Here is a 19,097-nt window from a genome sequence, read left to right on the forward strand (position 1 = left end):
AAAGACTAATACAGTTTTGCCAAGAGAATGCACTGGTCATAGCAAACACCCTCTTCCAACAACACAAGAGAAGACTCTACACATGGACATCACCAGATGGTCAACACCAAAATCAGACTGATTATATTCTTTGCAGCCAAAGATGGAGAAGCTTTATACAGTCAACAAAAACAAGACCGGGAGCTGACTGTGGCTCAGATCATGAGCTCCTTATTGCCAAACTCAGACTTAAATTGAAGAAAGTAGGGAAAACCACTAGACCTTTCAGGTATGACCTAAATCAAATCCCTTATGATTATACAGTGGAAGTGAGAAATAGATTCAAGGGACTAGATCTGATAGATAGAGTGCCTGATGAACTATGGAAAGAGGTTCATGACATTGTACAGGAGACAGGGATCAAGACCATCCCCATGGAAAAGAAATGCAAAAAAGCAAAATGGCTGTCTGGGGAGGCCTTACAAATAGCTGTGAAAAGAAGAGAAGCGAAAAGCAAAGGAGAAAAGGAAAGATATAAGCATCTGAATGCAGAGTTCCAAAGAATAGCAAGAAGAGATAAGAAAGCCTTCTTCAGCGATCAATGCAAAGAAATAGAGGAAAACAACAGAATGGGGAAGACTAGAGATCTCTTCAAGAAAATTAGAGATACCAAGGGAACATTTCATGCAAAGATGGGCTCGATAAAGGACAGAAATGGTATGGACCTAACAGAAGCAGAAGGTATTAAGAAGAGATGGCAAGAATACACAGAAGAACTGTACAAAAAAGATCGTCATGACCAAGATAATCACGATGGTGTGATCACTGACCTAGAGCCAGACATCCTGGAATGTGAAGTCAAGTGGGCCTTAGAAAGCATCACTACGAACAAAGCTAGTGGAGGTGATGGAATTCCAGTTAAGCTATTTCAAATCTTCAAAGATGATGCTGTGAAAGTGCTGCACTCAATATGCCAGCAAATTTGGAAAACTCAGCAGTGGCCACAGGACTGGAAAAGGTCAGTTTTCATTCCAATCCCAAAGAAAGGCAATGCCAAAGAATGCTCAAACTACCGCACAATTGCACTCATCTCACACACTGGTAAAGTGATGTTCAAAATTCTCCAAGCAAGGTTTCAGCAATATGTGAACCGTGAACTGATGTTCAAGCTGGTTTTAGAAAAGGCAGAGGAACCAGAGATCAAATTGCCAACATCCTCTGGATCATGGAAAAAGCAAGAGAGTTCCGGAAGAAACTTCTATTGACTATGCCAAAGCCTTTGACTGTGTGGATCACAATAAACTGTGGGAAATTCTGAAAGAGATGGGAATACCAGACCACCTGACCTGCCTCTTGAGAAACCTATATGCATGTCAGGAAGCAACAGTTAGAACTGGACATGGAACAACACACTTTCCAAATAGGAAAAGGAGTACATCAAGGCTATATATTGTCACCCTGTTTATTTAACTTCTATGCAGAGTTATGAAAACTCTGTGCAACATTATGAAAAATGCTGAGCTGGAAGAAGCACAAGCTGGAATCAAGATTGCCGGTAGAAATATCAATAACCTCAGATATGCAGATGACACCACCCTTATGGCAGAAAGTGCAGAGGAACTAAAAAGCCTCTTGATGAAAGTGAAAGTGGAGAGTGAAAAAGTTGGCTTAAAGCTCAACATTCAAAAAACGAAGATCATGGCATCTGGTCCCATCACTTCATGGGAGATAGATGGGGAAACAGTGTCAGACTTTATTTTTGGCTCTCTAAAATCACTGCAGATGGTGATTGCAGCCATGAAATTAAAAGACACTTACTCCTTGGAAGAAAAGTTATGACCAACCTAGATAGCATATTTGGAGAAGGCATTGGCACCCCAGTACTCTTGCCTGGAAAATCCCATGGACGGAGGAGCCTGGTAGTCTGCAGTCCATGGGGTCGCTAAGAGTCAGATATGACTGAGTGACTTCCCTTTCACTTTTCACTTTCAGGCATTGGAGAAGGAAATGGCAACCCACTCCAGTGTTCTAGCCTGGAGAATCCCAGGGACAGGGGAGCCTGGTGGGCTGCTGTCTATGGGGTCGCACAGAGTTGGACACAACTGAAGTGACTTAGCAGCAGCAGCAGATAGCATATTGAAAAGCAGAGAGATTACTTTGCCAACAAAGGTCTGTCTAGTCAAGGCTATGGTTTTTCCAGTGGTCATGTATGGATGTGAGAGTTGGACTGTGAAGAAAGCTGAGCATTGAAGAATTGAGGCTTTTGAACTGTGGTTTTGGAGAAGACTCTTGAGAGTCCCTTGGACTGCAAAGAGATCCAACCAGTCCATTCTAAAGGAGATCAGCCCTGAGTGTTCTTTGGAAGGAATGATGCTAAAGCTGAAACTCCAGTACTTTGGCCACCTCATGCGAAGAGTTGACTCATTGGAAAAGACTCTGATGCTGGGAGGGACTAGGAGCAGGAGGAAAAGGGGACGACAGAGGATGAGATGGCTGGATGGCATCACCTACTCGATGGACATGAGTTTGAGTGAACTCCGGGAGTTGGTGATGGACAGGGAGGCCTGGCGTGCTGCGATTCATGGGGTCGCAAAGAGTTGGACACAACTGAGCAACTGAACTGAACTGAACTGAGGATTGTTTTATAATGCTGTGTTAGTTTTGGCTGTACAATGAAGTGAATCAGCTATATGTATACATATATCACTTCCCTCTTGGACCTCCCTCCCACCCCACCCCCATTCCACCCATCTAGGTCATCTTATAGCACTGAGCTGAGCTCCCTGTGCTACACAGCAGTTTTCCACTAGCTATCCATCTTACATATGGTGGTGTATATATGTCAATCCTAATTTTCAAATTTGTCCGACCCTCCCCTTACCCCTCATGCCAAAATTGCTGGGTTGAAGACAGATATTTTTTAAAATTTAGATTTAAGCCCTTCTTACTGATGGCAATGAATAAGTTAGGAACATTTATAGAGAAAAGGAGACACCGAACTTCCATCCACACCCTTGAGCAATCTTACATCACTCTAAGAGCCCAGAGTCCTCCAAAGACTTTACTCTGTTCCTCTAAAGCAACTGTTATCCCTCAAATTCTAAATACTTGAACAAATCAGACTACAAGGGTTGTTGTGCATGTCTGTAATACACACACACACACACGTATATATATATATATATATATATATATATATATATATATGTCAAAGGAAAAGAAGCAATAGTATATAGCTCTGAGCAAAGAAACCATTTAGAAACAAATAATAAAATTCAAAGTATATGTCATTTTGGCAAGGGTATGTATTATTATCTCAGTTTTAAGAAAGAAAAGATGGTAAGCATAATTCTTCTCTGTGATGCAAGATTCATGCTCTATGAAGAGTGAGCTAGCATGGTTACCAACATTAATGAGGTATGGCAAGCATTTTTCATGGTGTTACATCTACTTTTTGCAAAGAAAGTTTGGATAAATGCAAACCATCAAGAGAGAATTAGCCAAAGCTTCCAGAATCAAAATTAAGTGTGAGTCACTCAATTCATCTCTAAGTAACAGTCTCGATGTTGCAGGCTGCCACGATATTGGAGAGAAGAATGGAAAATTATTCCTTGGCTGGGACATAAAATATTAAGGGATGCCAAAATTCAATATGGTAACTGATGCTTTCTGAGACCCTCAGTGTCCTAGGAAATAAAAAAACTGCCTCTCCAACTCTCTTTCCACTGTTAGGTCAAGTGTGTAAAAGACCTTCTAAAACTATGTTAGCTCAGCTAGGAAACATTTGACCTTGTCCTCATGAATTGCTTGTTCTGTTATCTTCATGTTTTACAGGAAATGTCTTCTCTTCTGAAATGAGTCCAAAAATAAATGGTTGATTTGACTACTCAACTAACTAGCAAACAGTAAGAAAATAAAACAGGAGAAAAAAAATTGAACAAGTTGTAAAAATACCTAAGCAGGAATTGCCCCTTCAAAGCTCTTGCCTATCTCACATGAGTATGGAGAAAGTCATCACCTAAGTACCAAGAAATCACACTCCCAGGCAAGCACAAGGTCATTACCTTACTCACATGAGCACAAGGTCATCACACTCCCCACATATGTACAATGTAACCACACTTGAAACCACACTTGCAACCACAGTGGATAGGTTCAAGGGCAGATAACTGTCCCACATTAATGAATCAGTTTCTTTAGATTTTTTTGTATACTTGGGACAAAGTTAACACAATCTTTTTCAGGTGACCAAAACTGTAATGTATAAAACCTCTAAGTTGACCACAGCCATATTTTCTCATTTGTGGAAAAGCTGATCTGTGGTGGAAGAAGAGAAAAAAAAGCTGACATTTGGGGAGGAGAAGAAGAGCTGAAAGATAGAAACATCAGTGAGCACATTTCCATCTTCAACTCAGTTGGCCCTAACAGTGTGATGCATCCCAGCCCTTTAATGGTTTTGGTTGTTCAAATTTCCCTTAAACTATTAGATAAATCCAGCATGCTTTTGATAAAGTCTTCTTTTAACTTAAGATACATGCAACTTGGTTCTTCTAGCCTCTAATAACAGTTTCAATTTCTAAGTCAGTTAATGAGTATAAATTTCACTGAAGTTAACAAAGAAACTCCAAATGACTTTCAAATACAAAGTTTAGTTTTTCATTCTTATCTCTTTACTGTAGACTCCAACCAAGTTGATTAAGCAGCCACCTCCTCAAATATTGCTGCTCATTGTGACAAAGAAAAAAAAAGAAAAGAGGGTCTCACTTTGTTCAGAATTTATGGGTCAGAAATAGCCATAGTCCTACCCAGCCCCGAAGAGGCCTGGAAGTACAGTTCTACCGAGTAACTAGAATATGAAAAGCTAGAAATATTAGGGAAATATCTCTAATCACCACCACACCCACATTTTACTGTTAACAGAATTGAAGCTAATATTATATTGATGAAATATAATATGTATTGAAGCCAGAAGAAATTGCTGTGCTAGTAATTTTGTTGTGGGCCTCAAATATTCAGTTCCTTAGCAATTAGGTCAACTTCGCTGACTAATACTTATTTATTGGCATTGTTATACTCAGGACTAGAATTCACTAATTTAAAAAAGGAAATAATTTCAACTGTGAGCCCTTTTCTATTTGTTTGAGTGAAAATAAAGATAAGGTTAAAAGTGAAAATAAATTGCTTAATTGATTTTTAGTTTTGAGGCCAAAGTATCTAACATACAGATAACATAATTGATACTAAGGATGAGAATTGTATAAGATACACTGTAACCATTATATGTTGCATTAATACAGGGGGGCAGGGAGTAGCTGCAGAAGACAAAAAGCAAAGCTCCCCTATCCCAGTCAATCTATATTAGACATATAGAGTAAAAAAAAAAAAAAAAAAAAAAAAAAACAAAAAAAACCACTTTGTATTCAAATGCCACTTGGAATTTCTTTGATACTTCAACAAAATACTATATAGCTGATTGAACTGAAACTGTTACTGGAGGCTGGAACGATGTTGACAGGGATAAAACATTTGATAAAACTCCTGCCTGTAATAACTTAAGTCAAATGAGGTCCCAAATGAACTCTCACATATAAGAGAAGATACTGTAAAAAGGATATTAGTTCTTATTGCTGTGGCCAAACTTCCAAAACTATGTTGAATAGTAGTGGTGAAAGTGCTGGAGAGGGTGTGGAGAAAAGGGAACCCTCTTATACTGTTGGTGGGAATGCAAACTAGTATAGCCACTATGGAGAACAGTGTGGAGAGTCCTTAAAAAACTGGAAATAGAACTGCCATACGACCCAGCAATCCCACTGCTGGGCATACACACCAAGGAAACCAGAATTGAAAGAGACACATGTACCCCAATGTTCATCGCAGCACTGTTTATAATAGCCAGGACATGGAAGCAACCTAGATGTCCATCAGCAGATGAATGGATAAGAAAGCTGTGGTACATATACACAGTGGAGTATTACTCAGCCATTAAAAAGAATACATTTGAATCAGTTCTAATGAGGTGGATGAAACTGGAGCCTATTATACAGAGTGAAGTAAGCCAGAAAGAAAAACACCAATACAGTATACTAATGCATATATACCAAATTTAGAAAGATGATAACGATAATCCTGTATGCAAGACAGCAAAAGAGACACAGATGTATAGAACAGTCTTTTGGACTCTGTGGGAGAGGGGAGAGGGTGGGATGATTTGGGAGAATGGCATTGAAACATGTATAATATCATATATGAAACGATTCACCAGTCCAAGTTCGATGCATGATCCTGGATGCTTGGGGCTGGTGCACTGGGATGACCCAGAGGGATGGTATGGGGGGGGAGGTGGGAGGGGGGTTCAGGATGGGGAACACGTGTACACCCGTGGTGCATTCATGTTGATGTATGGCAAAACCAATACAATATTGTAAAGTAATTAGCCTCCAATTAAAATAAACAAATTTATATTTAAAAAAATAATAAATATTAAGTAAACTACTTAATTTAAAAAAAGATATATTTGGGTAGAATCATTGGTAGGAAATATACTATAACATACTATTTTATAATACTATCATGTTAACAGTGGTTATCAGTTAAAGATGGGATTACAGATGATTCTTTTTTCCTTTTTATCTATGTTTTCTAAACTTTCAGTATTGGATGTGTTTCCAATACACAAATGTTTTTGTTATAAAAAATAAAGTTATTTAAAAATCAGTAGTTATAATATTGAACTACATCAGCTGAAAGATAAAAAAAAAAGGATATTAGTACAATGTTTGTTAAAGTGGTTGAATTTGATAAGGCACAAGAAGGAAAAAAACTGGCCCAGAAAAAGAAATAGAGAAAATTCAGGAATCGGTGTTTGTGTAGGATTAAAAAGACAACATTTTATCATGCTAAGCAGTGGATAAAATTGAGAGAACTTTTGAGCCAATTAAAATTCAGCCTTGAGTTAAGGATCAAATCAAGGGCATGCTGCTAAGTCGCTTCAGTCGTGTCCGACTCTGTGTGACCCCATAGACGGCAGCCCACCAGGCTCCCCCGTCCCTGGGATTCTCCAGGCAAGAACACTGGAGTGGGTTGCCATTTCCTTCTCCAATGCCTGAAAGTGAAAAGTGAAAGTAAAGTCGCTCAGTCGTGTCCGACTTTTTGCGACCTGATGGACTGCAGCCCACCAGGCTCATCTGTCCATGGGGTTTTCCAGGCAAGAGTACTGGAGTGGGGTGCCATCACCTTCTCCAAATCAGGGGCATATCCATGGCCATAACATCCATTTGTTACAACCGATAAATGAAATAAGATGTTTCAGAGCAGAGATCCACATAAGTTCATGGTATATAGTGGATATCTTCAATTGAACACAATAATTCAGAGAAAAGAGATTAGATATATGGTTCTCCCACCAAAGTCTGAAAGAATGAGAAACACAAAAATAATTTAAAATAAAGGCATGAGGTAAAGAAAGCATTAAAATATAGCAAATATAAGAAATATGTCTGGGAAAGAACCATAGCTGTGGCTGTTGGCACATCGAGATGACCAAGATCAAATACATAAGAATCCTTGTGAACTTTTAAAGAGTTATGCTGGCAAAGAAACTGTGGGCTAAAAACCATTTAAATCCAATCAAAATTCAAAATGACACTTTAATTTTCATCACTGTACAGGGAGGAAGCCGGCTAAAAAAGCTGCTCAAATTTCAAGAAGGGCATATTCTGAAATAACATTTTCAGATATCTAAGTTGGATCATGTTAAAGGAAGAATTTCCCTTGGAAATGGACATGGGGAAGATCCATGGAAAACTTCAGGCAAAAGAACTACATCAAGATTGTGGATTAATCAAGAAGTTTTCAAAAAAACAGTGCCATCATAACATCCCCAAGTAAGAGTTCAGCTGGACAGATCAGTGACTGAGGATTTTCACATTCTCCACATTTCCAGATCAAAGTGTTTATTTCAGATCTCCTGTCTGTATTCCAATACTGCATATTGGACATGGGGATGGGAGTATTATGTGGATTGAATGGTGGTTCCCCCAAACACATGTCCACATTATAATCGTCAGAGCTGTGAACATGACCTTATTCAAAAAAAAAATTAGTATTTGAAGGTGTAATTAAGGGTCCGTCTAGTCAAAGCTATGGTTTTTCCAGTGGTCATGTATGGATGTGAGAGCTGGACTGTGAAGAAAGCTGAGCGCTGAAGAATTGATGCTTTTGAACTGTGGTGTTAGAGAAGACTCTTGAGAGTCCCTTGGACTGTGAGGAGATCCAACCAGTCCATTCTGAAGGAGATCAGCCCTGGGATTTCTTTGGAAGGAATGATGCTAAAGCTGAAGCTCCAGTCCTTTGGCCACGTCATGCGAAGAGTTGACTCACTGGAAAAGACTCTGATACTGGGAGGGATTGGGGGCAGGAGGAGAAGGGGACGACAGAGGATGAGATGGCTGGATGGCATCACTGACTCGATGGACGTGAGTCTGAGTGAACTCCGGGAGTTGGTGATGGACAGGGAGGCCTGGCGTGCTGCGATTCATGGGGTCGCAAAGAGTCGGACGCGACTGAGCGACTGAACTGAACTGATCTGACAGCTTAGATAGAAAGGGAACAGAGACAGGAAAAAATGAAAGAAGACTGTTGAACTTCTAACATTCTACAGTCAGGAAATGGACTGTTAAAGCTACTCAGCTGCAAGCAGGCGCTACCCTTCAAGAAAAGAAGTATGACTCCAAGGGCAGAGCAGCAGCCGGTGACACAGGGGCCAGTGGAGCCGTCACGGGCCTGGAGGGTGGGGCCTGGATCCGTAAAGGATTACTCTCAGATTTTGAAACCTAACTGAAATTTGCCCTGCTGGATTTAGAACTTGCTTGGGACCACACTGAAATTTGGAATTTTTTTCAATTATAGCATCTTAAACCCCACAGTCAGAAGAAACACTCAGTGGCATTGTTTAAGTGGTAAGTGTGCTGAGATCATTATTCCATGGATGAGGCATTTAAGCACTGTACTAGGCCAAAAAGTGGGTCCCCAAAGGACCTACAACCTAATTCCTGGGACCCTTGAATGTTGCCTTATATGGTGGCAAAAAAGAGTTAAGAATTTTGAGATGGGGAGATTATCGTGGATTACCCAGGAGGGCCCAGAATGCAGTTATGTGTATCCTTGTAGGAGAGAGTGCATGTGTGCATGCTAAGTCACTTCAGTCATGCACGACTTTTTACAACACTATGGATTGTAGCCCTCCATGCTCCTCTCTCCATGGGATTTCCCAGGCAGGAATACTGGAGTGGGTTACCATGCTTTCCTCCAGGGCATCTTCCCGACCCAGGGATCGAACCTGCAGCTCCTGACTTATAAGAGGATTCTTTACCCCTGAGCCACTGAGGAAGCCCTTACAAGAGAGACAGAGAGATTTTACACATGATCACACAGTAAAGAAAGAGATGTGAAAACAGAGAGATTTGAAGACATTAGTCATGAATAATTGAATGACACAGTCAGATACCAAAAAAAATTCCAGCAACTACCAGAATCTGGAAGAGATAAGAAAGGATTCTCCCTAGCACTTCTGAAGGGACCATGAGCCAGCATCTTTATTCCAGTAAAGCAATACTGATTTCAGACTTCTGGCCTCAAGAACTGTGAGATAATACATTTACGTTGTTTTAAGCTACTAAATTTGTAGTAATTTGTCACAACAGCCCCGGGAAACAAATACAAATCCCAAGCAGATTGACTTGGCTAAGGACTCACAACTTATGAACAGCTGACAGAAAACTAAAATGCCTGTGTCTTTGCAGTCTCTTTGCACTACAGCATTTAGACTAAAGGGACTTTTATTAGAATTTCAAGCGCTAGAGGTGGAAATAGGCGTGAGAGGGAATAAGAGATGAGCATATTAGAAATTATTCTTCCAGCTTTTCCCAGCTCTCTGGCATAAACATTTCAGGGCTCCAACCTCACAGAAGGAGAGCAGGGTTTCTAGGACACTAAACTGGCATCCACTTCTCTAGCCAAGAACATGAGTCAGCCCGTGGCGGTGAGCATCCTTGGCTAAGTCTGCATGATAAGCCAGCTGTTCGGTCTTCTCTTTCTCGCTGCTCCATGTTTGCAGGTGGATCAGCATATTTTTCAATAGAAGAAAGATTCTGAAGTTTGGCAGGCAAGATCTATAGAAATGAATGGCCCTTTTAGGCTGGGACCTAATTAATTGACTCAAATGATGAATGTGGGCTGAGAGCTGTGGTTTGCTGCTCTAAGGCTGGCTGAGCACACCCACATTAAGGTAATCTTCACCGAGTCATTGACTCCTCAGCCAGTGGAAAGCATGTTGCCCTTTCTCCCTTCAAGTTACAAGGCATACATTCCATTAAGAAGTCCAGGTTCGATGCAGGATACAGGAAGCTTGGGGCTGCTGCACTGGGATGACCCAGAGGGATGGTATGGGGAGGGAGGTGGGAGGGGGGTTCAGGATGGGGAACTCGTGTACACCCATGGCAGATGCATGTTGATGTATGGCAAAACCAATACAATATTGTAAAGTAAAATAATAATAATAATAAAAAGGAAAAAGAAAAAGTTCAGAGTCTAAGAAGAGCCACTGATTGGAATTCCAAGCTTCACATACCCAGGGGAGTCTGAGGAAATGGGAAATCATCAATCTGACTCAGGAGTCGTCTGGTACATAACAGTAAGTGAACTGTTAGCGTCCCTGAGCTCCCAAATTGTTATGTGTCCTTATACACATGACTCAGTTACATCCAGTGACTCTCTAAAGGTGAGAAGCACTGCAGCAGGAACCATGGGAACTCACTTTAGTCCCCGCACTCCTAAAACTGGTTTGGCAATTCACATGACACCTTTGAATCTCAACTTTTTTACTTGTCAAATGAAGATCCTTAACGCTCTTCCTTGGGAGCCCTTGTGCTCTGTTGGTAAGATGATAAATTGCCTCAGCCTCATTAAAAAACAGTATGAATGCACCTCAAAAAATTAAAAACAGAACTAATATGTGATCCAGCAATCCTACTTCTGGGTATATACCCAAAAGAAAATAAAAGAAGATAATGAAAATATATTTGAAGTCACATTCATGTTTATTGAAGCCTTATTCACAATAGCCAAGATATGGAAGCAACCTAAGAGTCTGACAAAAGAATAATGGACACACACACACACACACACACATATGTGTATATATATATATATGGGGGGTGAAGGGGAAAGAGGTTGAGGTTGATAAAGAGTACAGAATTTGCTATATGATGAATAAGATCTGAAGATCTAAAGCAAAACATGGTGACTGTATTAATAACACTGTATTATGTGATTGAAATATGTGAAGGGACTAGAACTAAATATTCTCACCAAAGAGAACAAAGATACATATGTAACATGATGAATGCATATATAAGCTATATGAAGTGAATCCTTTTACAATGTATACATATGTCAAATCACCATGATGTATATTTTAAATATCTTATAATTTTGTCAATTATGCCTCAATAAAGCTGAACTTCTTTTTAAAGACGTTATAATAAAAAATTCTTCCTGGCTTTACAATCAGTTGTGCCACTAGGGGTAAAGAACCCACCTGCCAATGCAGGAGACATAAGCGAGGTCAGTTTGATCCCTGGGTCAGGAAGATCCCCTGCAGAAGGAAGCGGCAACCCACTCCAGTATTCTTGCCTGGAAAATCCCATGGACAGAGGAGCTTGGTATGCTACAGTCTATGGAATCACCAAGAGTCCAACATGAGTGAAGCAACTTAGCACTACATTCAGGTAATTAACATAATCAGGACCAAAACATCTGGACTGCTGCATACACTCATGTCCCTTACAAGTAATTTTAATACATCCTTCAGGTCCAATGGGCATTAGGTAGACAGGGAACTGGGGATTCTCAAATATGTGACTGGAATATATTGACAGTGTTCTCTGCTTTGCAGATATTTTTAACTTGCATTCTGATTCTCACAAATGCGTATTTATCTCTTACTTCCCAGCAGAGCTTGGCTGCAGAGTGAATCATCAATCTATTGATTTTAGAAGTATCTTTCTTCTCTGTGGGAAGAAAAAAGAGACACCAGTATTAAGTGAAAACTTGAAGGTCAATACAGATATAAAGAATTACCATCAAGAAGATGCTGCTTTCCTAAAAAAGATGAAATTCTAAATTCTATACTCCCCTCCCCAAATAGTATAAGGAAATTCTAAGGAAAAATGCAACTTGGTATACTAAAAACAAATAAAGAGGAAAGCATACAAACCAATGCAGCTAATATGCAAATAAAAACTTGTGTTCAAATTCTATAATTTCTCATTACTAAGTTAATAAATGAACTTTACTTTGTGGAAGGGGGGCATTATAGCTATTAAGGGGAAATGAAGGTCATTCTTGATTTGTACCCCAGTTCTTCCATGTCCTAAGTGTGACAATCAACAGATTAATTTCCTCAGGCTCAATGTATTTATCTATAGTATGGGGATAATAGTGATTCTCTCATGTGTTACCAGGCTTCAAAGGAGATCGTCAATATAATAGACTTTCTCTAGAGTCAGGAATATCTAAGTTAGTATCAGTAGCTGATTTTACCACAGATTGAGGACAGGATGGGCAATGAATGTAAATGAAAAGCCATTTGAATGACTATTTTGGATAGTTTGGCTAAAAAGGAAAGAGGAAAGTAGAGATAAATGAGATAGAGGAATATGTATGGTAAATGGTGTGATGGATACTTTTTCTTTTTGCCTGCTTGTTTGAGGGCTACTGTGTTTCTTATTCTGATGGTAGTCAATGGAATAAGATCCCAGGGGTCAGAAGGAATGGCATCCAGTGTGTTTAGCAGGAGAAAAGTTTCCTCTTCCACAGACTTGGATGGACGGGAAGGAAGCAGAAGGAGATGGAGAGAAGTTGGACTTGCTGGAAGAAGAAGGGGAAACAGCCCTTGCCTGAGGCCACAGTGCACTAGGGAGGAGAAGATGGGGCTTCTCTGTGGGAAGTGGTGGCTAGATTATGCTTGAGGAGAATCATAAAAATGCAAAATTTGTTAGGAGAACAACTCATCATGACAACAAAAAGTGAATTTGTCATTTATCCCAAAGGAGTTCCCCTGGGACACATAAAAGACTTGCCATGTAAGCGGAAGGACTCAGTAGAGATTGAAACTGAATTAGCAGGACATAAATCTGCAATGTTAACAACTTTTCTCCAGCAAAGAAAGTCTTAACAACCAAATTTAGGAATGCATCTGGGTTCTTTAGGAATGGAGTTTTGTTGAATGATTGAAGTAAAATGACAATATTGTTCAGTCACTAAGTCATGTCCGACTGTGAGCCCTTGGACTGCAGCCCGCCAGGCTCCTCTGTCCATGGAATTCTCCAGGCAAGAATACAGGAGTGGGCTGCCATTTCCTCCTCCAGAGGATCTTCCTGATTCAGGGATTGAATCCGTGTCTCCTGCTTGGCAGGCAGGTTCTTTACCATTGAGCCTCCTTGGAAGCTCAAAGTGACGATAGTATTACTAAATATTGTAACGTGCTTATACTATGCCAGGATAGGTTGGTTTGGATGGGGCTTAGATCATGCAAATTCAGGCATTTATAAAAGGAGAACAACAGTGTCAGTAATAGGACAGTTGTTGTTCATCTTGATCATTGACTTAATGCACAGAAGTGATTAAAACCTTCCATGTGAGGTTTGTCTTAGAGAGCTGTTCACACAGGTTTAAAATAGGATTTTTAATTTTTCTACCTCAAAACCTCTCTTCCCGAAGTCTCTCCCATGTCTGTGAATTATGTCACCATCTACTTCTGTGCTCAGGCCAACCCATACTCACCCAAGATTCCCCTTTACTCTCCCCTCCCACCTCCACATCCAATCCAGCAGGCAGTCCTGTTGGCCTCACATCTGAAATATTGTCTGAATCCAACCACTTAGTGCACCATCTCCTAATCCAAGGGTGGCAAACTTTTCCTGTAAGGGCGAGATTAGGTCCTTGGGCCATAGTGTGATGACCCCATTCTATTCTGTCTTTGTCATTTTCATCCTCTTATTTGTATACCCTTTTAAAGCAATCTCCTTGATTCTAATTTTACTGCCCCTTGACCCATTTTCACAGTAGCTAGAGTCATCATTTTGAAACAAAAATCAAACTGTCTTGCTTAAAATTCTGTAATGACTTCCTGTTGTAATTAACAAAGCAAGGCTCCGGCCTCCAAATTACTCCGTGATTCAGCCCCTGCCTTCTGCTCCATTCTCCCTTTGCTAAGCATGCTCTGCTTATACTGTCCATTTTTCTGTTCTTTGAACTCTCCAAACCTGAAAAGGCTTAACTCAGACCCTAGTCCTTGTAGCTCCCCCTACTTGAAACGGCCTTCTCTGGACTGATTTCTTTTTCTCATTTATACCAACTATCCTCAAAAAAAGTCTCTTCTTTCAATAAAATTACTTAAAAAAAAAAAGTCTCTTCTGGACTTCCCTGGTGGTACAGTGGATAGGAATCCACCTGCCAATGCAGGGGACATGGGTTTGATCCCTTGTGCAGGAAGATTCCACATGTTTCAGAGCAGCTAAGCCAGGATGCCACAACTACTGATCCTGTGCTCTAGAGCCTGGGAACCACAACTTCCAAACCTGCGTGCTGCCACTGCTTAAGCCCATGAGCCTAGAGCCTGTTGTCCTCAAGAGAAGCCACCACAGTGAGAAGCCCAAGCACCTCAGTGAAGAGGACACCCCTGCTTGCCAAAACTAGAGATGAATTGCACACTGCAACAAAGACTCAGCACAGCCCAAAAATGTCTTTTCTGATCTACCTGACAACTACTCCTTTGTATCTCATCCTTTCTAATCATGCTACGGCCAATTCTCCTGGTTAGTTTCTTCATTGCAGACTGATCTGAAATCATTCCATTTACCTATTTATTTACATATTAAAGTCTCCTCCTTGCCTATAAACTTTACGAAGGAAAGGATTTTGTCTCCTTTCTTTGTGTGTCTATAATCCCTATAATAGACCTGGCAGACAGCAGGCACTCAAAAAATATTTGTTGAATGAATGGAAGAATGAGTAAATGCATGAATGATCAATATTAAATGGTTTGGAGATGAAATTCAATGCCAAAGGCATCTCTCTGTCTTATTCTTCTTCCATTCTCTCATTTTCAACAACTATTTGATAACCTTTTAAAAAGTTTATGGAGCTACTTTGGACACTGTGAAGTTTTAATCAGGAAAACAATCCATGCTGATAGCTTAGCTGTCTAATTAATGCTTTTCTCCCCAGTATCATGATTATCATACCTTAACTCAGGGAGTGATGCAGACGTGGACAAGGTCAAACACTGTGGACAATGGAATAAAAGCACCATAGTTTTGTTGGTCCCATGGATCTTTGAAAGAAATTCAAAAATCAAAAGACTATGGTGCCGCGATGGCAGGATCTAGAGCCAGAAGACCTGAGGTTAAGCTCTGTCCTGCTGTTCACTGGATATAAGGCCATAGACAAAGGACCGAATCTCTCTCACATTCCATTTCATTATTTACAAACTGAGCTAAAGGTGAGATGACTCCACAGATGTATTGTAAGGACTAATTCAGTTCTATACCTAAAAGGGCTCTGTAAGTTCAAAAATGCTGTCAAATCTTCAGTTCAGTCCCTCAGTCATGTCCAACTCATTGCGACCCCATGGACTGCAGCATGCCAGGCTTCCCTGTCCATCACCAACTCCCAGAGCTTGCTCAAACTTCCCTATCCATCACCAACTCCCAGAGCTTGCTCAAACTCATGTCCGTCGAGTCAGTGATGCCACCCAACCATCTCGTGTCAAATCTTAGCTGCTGTTAAAAACATGTTGCCTTTGTCTAAATGATCTGTGTTGTGCAGATCCCATGTGAGTTATTATGTTTTCTGAACAAAATAAGCCTTTACGGATTTTGACGTGTTACTGGTCAGGGATGCATTTGAATTTTAACAGGACTCTTCGATGAATAAGAAGCCTAACAAAAGAATCAATGCAAATATGAAAACTTTAGGTACCATGAAAAGAGCACAGGAGAGGGAGATTTTATAATGAGCACAGGCTCTTATAAGGAGTTTTCTTGGTTTTTAAATCCTGCTTCTGCCACTTATTAGCTGAATGACCTTGGAGAATTTCCTTTGCCCTGAGTTTTGGATAACTAACCTATACACGAAAAATGATAATTCTTATTCTAGGAATTCATTAAAAAGATAAAATAAAAATATAAATGTAAAAATCCCTGGTGTCATGCCCAGCTCATAAGAAGAACAGGGAGAGTGTGTTCTCTTTGACATATTTTATAGTAGGCAGAATGGCAACTGACTCTTCTATTCCAGAGGAAAGGGGGCCCAAAAGAGAGGCCCCTTCAAGAAGATGTGAGTTCGAATGGGACAAGGGCATATTTGGAGGGAAAGATCTGAGCCATGGGTTGATGCCTGGGGTGGGAACTTCCAACTTCCAATCAGGGGGATCCTGAGTAAGGAACTGGAGTCTAAAAGATTGGAGAGGAAATGGACTTATTTCTCAGGTCTCCCCAAGGTTGTGGATTTTACAAGTGATTTCCACCTTATCCAGAACAATGAGCTCCAGCCCAATCACCAAATGCAACATTTACTAATTTACACACATCTCTGGAGTCAGAGAAAGGGCTTATGAAATCCAGGTCCCACTTAGGCTTGCTGTGCTGTGCTGTGCTTAGTCATTCAGCAGTATCTAACTCTTTGTGACCCCATATACTGTAGCCTGCCAGGATTCTCTGTCTATGGGGATTCTCCAGGCAAGAATACTGGAGTGGGTTGCCATGCCCTCCTCCAGGGGACCTTCCCAACCCAGATCTCCCTCTTTGCAGGCAGATTCTTTACCATCCAAGCCCAAGAATACTGGAGTTGGTAGCCTATCCCTTCTCTAGGGGATCTTCTATCCAAATATGTGCCAAGTGAGGCATATGCATTGCATGGGAAGTTAGAGATTGCACCAGACCTGGCATTCCAGATTTATTCAAAGAGTCAACTTTAGTTCAGCTGAAGGCTGCTAATGAGTGGTAGAATTCGTTTCTGACTGAAAGGAATCTTTCTTTTTGTTTCTATGTACTCTTCCAAAAAGAGCCTAATTGCTCCTTCTGATTAATTTCTAACTATATATACTTAGTAGAATTGAAAACAGGCAGGTGCACCTCGTAAGGAGATATCAAATGAGCTACATCCTAAAATACACTCTTTTTTCAAAGACAAAGTATAGTTGCCTAAGCAAACCTCACCTGAGTCCATAATAAGGTAAAGAAAACAATAAAATCTGGATTGGCCTCAAAGGTCCATAAAGCATTGTCATTCCTCGTGATGGGTCAATGGCCCCCTCTCATAACTCAGGGTGGGATCTTGCTTAGTTTTATTTACCAGGAAACCTGAAGCATGGTGAAGCAGCATAGCTTCTCTTCAAGAACCAAAGGCCTTAAAGAATTTTTGGTCCTGGGTTAGAGATGAGGAGTGTCTGGTCTGAGCTAAGTGAACAGCTTACTCAAGAGTTTTGATCCTTGAGTTCTCAGAAACATATCACAGATTGCTCCAAGCTATGGGCAAAATTGCTTCTAGAAAGACATTTGTATGCTTAGACCAGTGCTCTCAGGTGAAGTCCATGTAATAAATATCTACCCAAAATACCTCCAACAGGTGAGCTCCTCTGATTATATATCAATAAGGCTAATAAAAGAAGGGGGCTTCCCAGGTGGTTCAGTGGGTAAAGAATCCACCCTCAATGCACGAGACACAGGAAATGCAGTTTTGATTTCTGGGTCAGGAAGATCCTCTTGGAGGAGGGCATGACAACACGCTCCAGCATTCTTGCCTAGAGAATGTGGTGGATAGAGGAGCCTGGCAGGCTACAGTCCATAAGGTCACAAAGAATCTGAAGTGACTGAGAACGCAGGCAAACAAGAAAACTGTTGAATAATCGTCTCAACAACTGCCTCAGATCTACTTGTGAGGAGGGCCCTGGATGATGGTTTTTGAAGCATCTACTTTTTTAAGTACTTCGATGAGAAACTAAGACAAGAACTACTTAGAAGGAGTGGTGCTCTTTTCATTATATACAATCCCTGTTTTCACGATGAAATAAAACTGTAAAATCAGAGAGTATGAACCTATTTTATGGTCGGTGTCTATGAAATGGGTAAAACTCATGTCCTGCGCAGACCTCTGGGCTCCAGGCTGGCAGCCTCAATGTCCTGACCTGGTCCTTTCCTCTGTTAGGATCAGGGTTGGCTGAGGTGTTCTGCTGTCTTCAAGGCATTGACATGCACTGTTGTTGTCTGTTGTTGTTTAGTTGCTAAGCCGTGTCTGACTCTTTTCTAACCTCAAGGACTATAAATCATCCATGGAATTTTCCAGGCAAGAATACTGGAGTGGGTTGCCATTTTCTTCTCTAGGGGATCTTCCCAACCAAGGGATTGAACTCACGTCTCCTATGACTCCGGCATTGGCAGGTGGATTCTTTATCACTGAGCCACCAGGGAAGCCCATACAGACATCTAAATCTTAATTTTCTCTTGAATCTTTAAAATACTGTTTCAGATATGATCCCAAGGTAGAAGTAGGCAGGCAAGCAGCAACAAAGAACTTATTTATTCTATTCATGTGGCACTAATTCATATTCATGATAACAGAATTCAAACAATGCAAAAAATCAGTCTCCCTCATGCCCCAGGCCCGAGGTTGTCCATCTTTTTCCTCTAAGAAAACCAATATTACCAGTTTTGTGTGTGTGTGTATGTGTGTGTACTCTACAAGAATAGAGAGCTTATGTATATAAAAGCATCCTTTAAAAGTAAAAGCAATACTATATAATATACACACTCTTCTGCATTTTGCTTTTTTTCATTTGCTAGTCTATTTCAGAGATTATATCAGTGGGAAATCTACTTTATTATTTTTAATGGGTAGCTTGTTTGTACAGGTGTATCTGTTTTGGGAGGTACCATGATTTATTTAACTAGTCCAATATTGATGAACATTTAAATTGTTTATATAGTCTTATGTCACTTGCATGCTGTAATTTTGAGCAAAGATGAATATGGTCGAGATAGCCCTCAAACCACTGGTCA

The 19,097-nt window shown here is 40.5% G+C and overlaps 1 long non-coding RNA gene across 1 annotated transcript in view; it reads right to left on the reverse strand.

The window, feature by feature from the left end:
- Positions 1 to 11,912: 11,912 nt before the first annotated feature.
- The window catches only part of LOC102416086, a 30,609-nt gene continuing 23,424 nt past the window's right edge, over positions 11,913 to 19,097 (reverse strand). The window contains exon 6 of the long non-coding RNA XR_006551175.2: positions 11,913 to 12,047. This is a non-coding gene — a long non-coding RNA (uncharacterized LOC102416086). The remainder of the gene's footprint in view (positions 12,048 to 19,097) is intronic.

This window comes from Bubalus bubalis, chromosome 5 (genome assembly GCF_019923935.1).
Source record: "Bubalus bubalis isolate 160015118507 breed Murrah chromosome 5, NDDB_SH_1, whole genome shotgun sequence".
In the NCBI taxonomy this organism is placed as follows: Eukaryota; Metazoa; Chordata; class Mammalia; order Artiodactyla; family Bovidae; genus Bubalus; species Bubalus bubalis.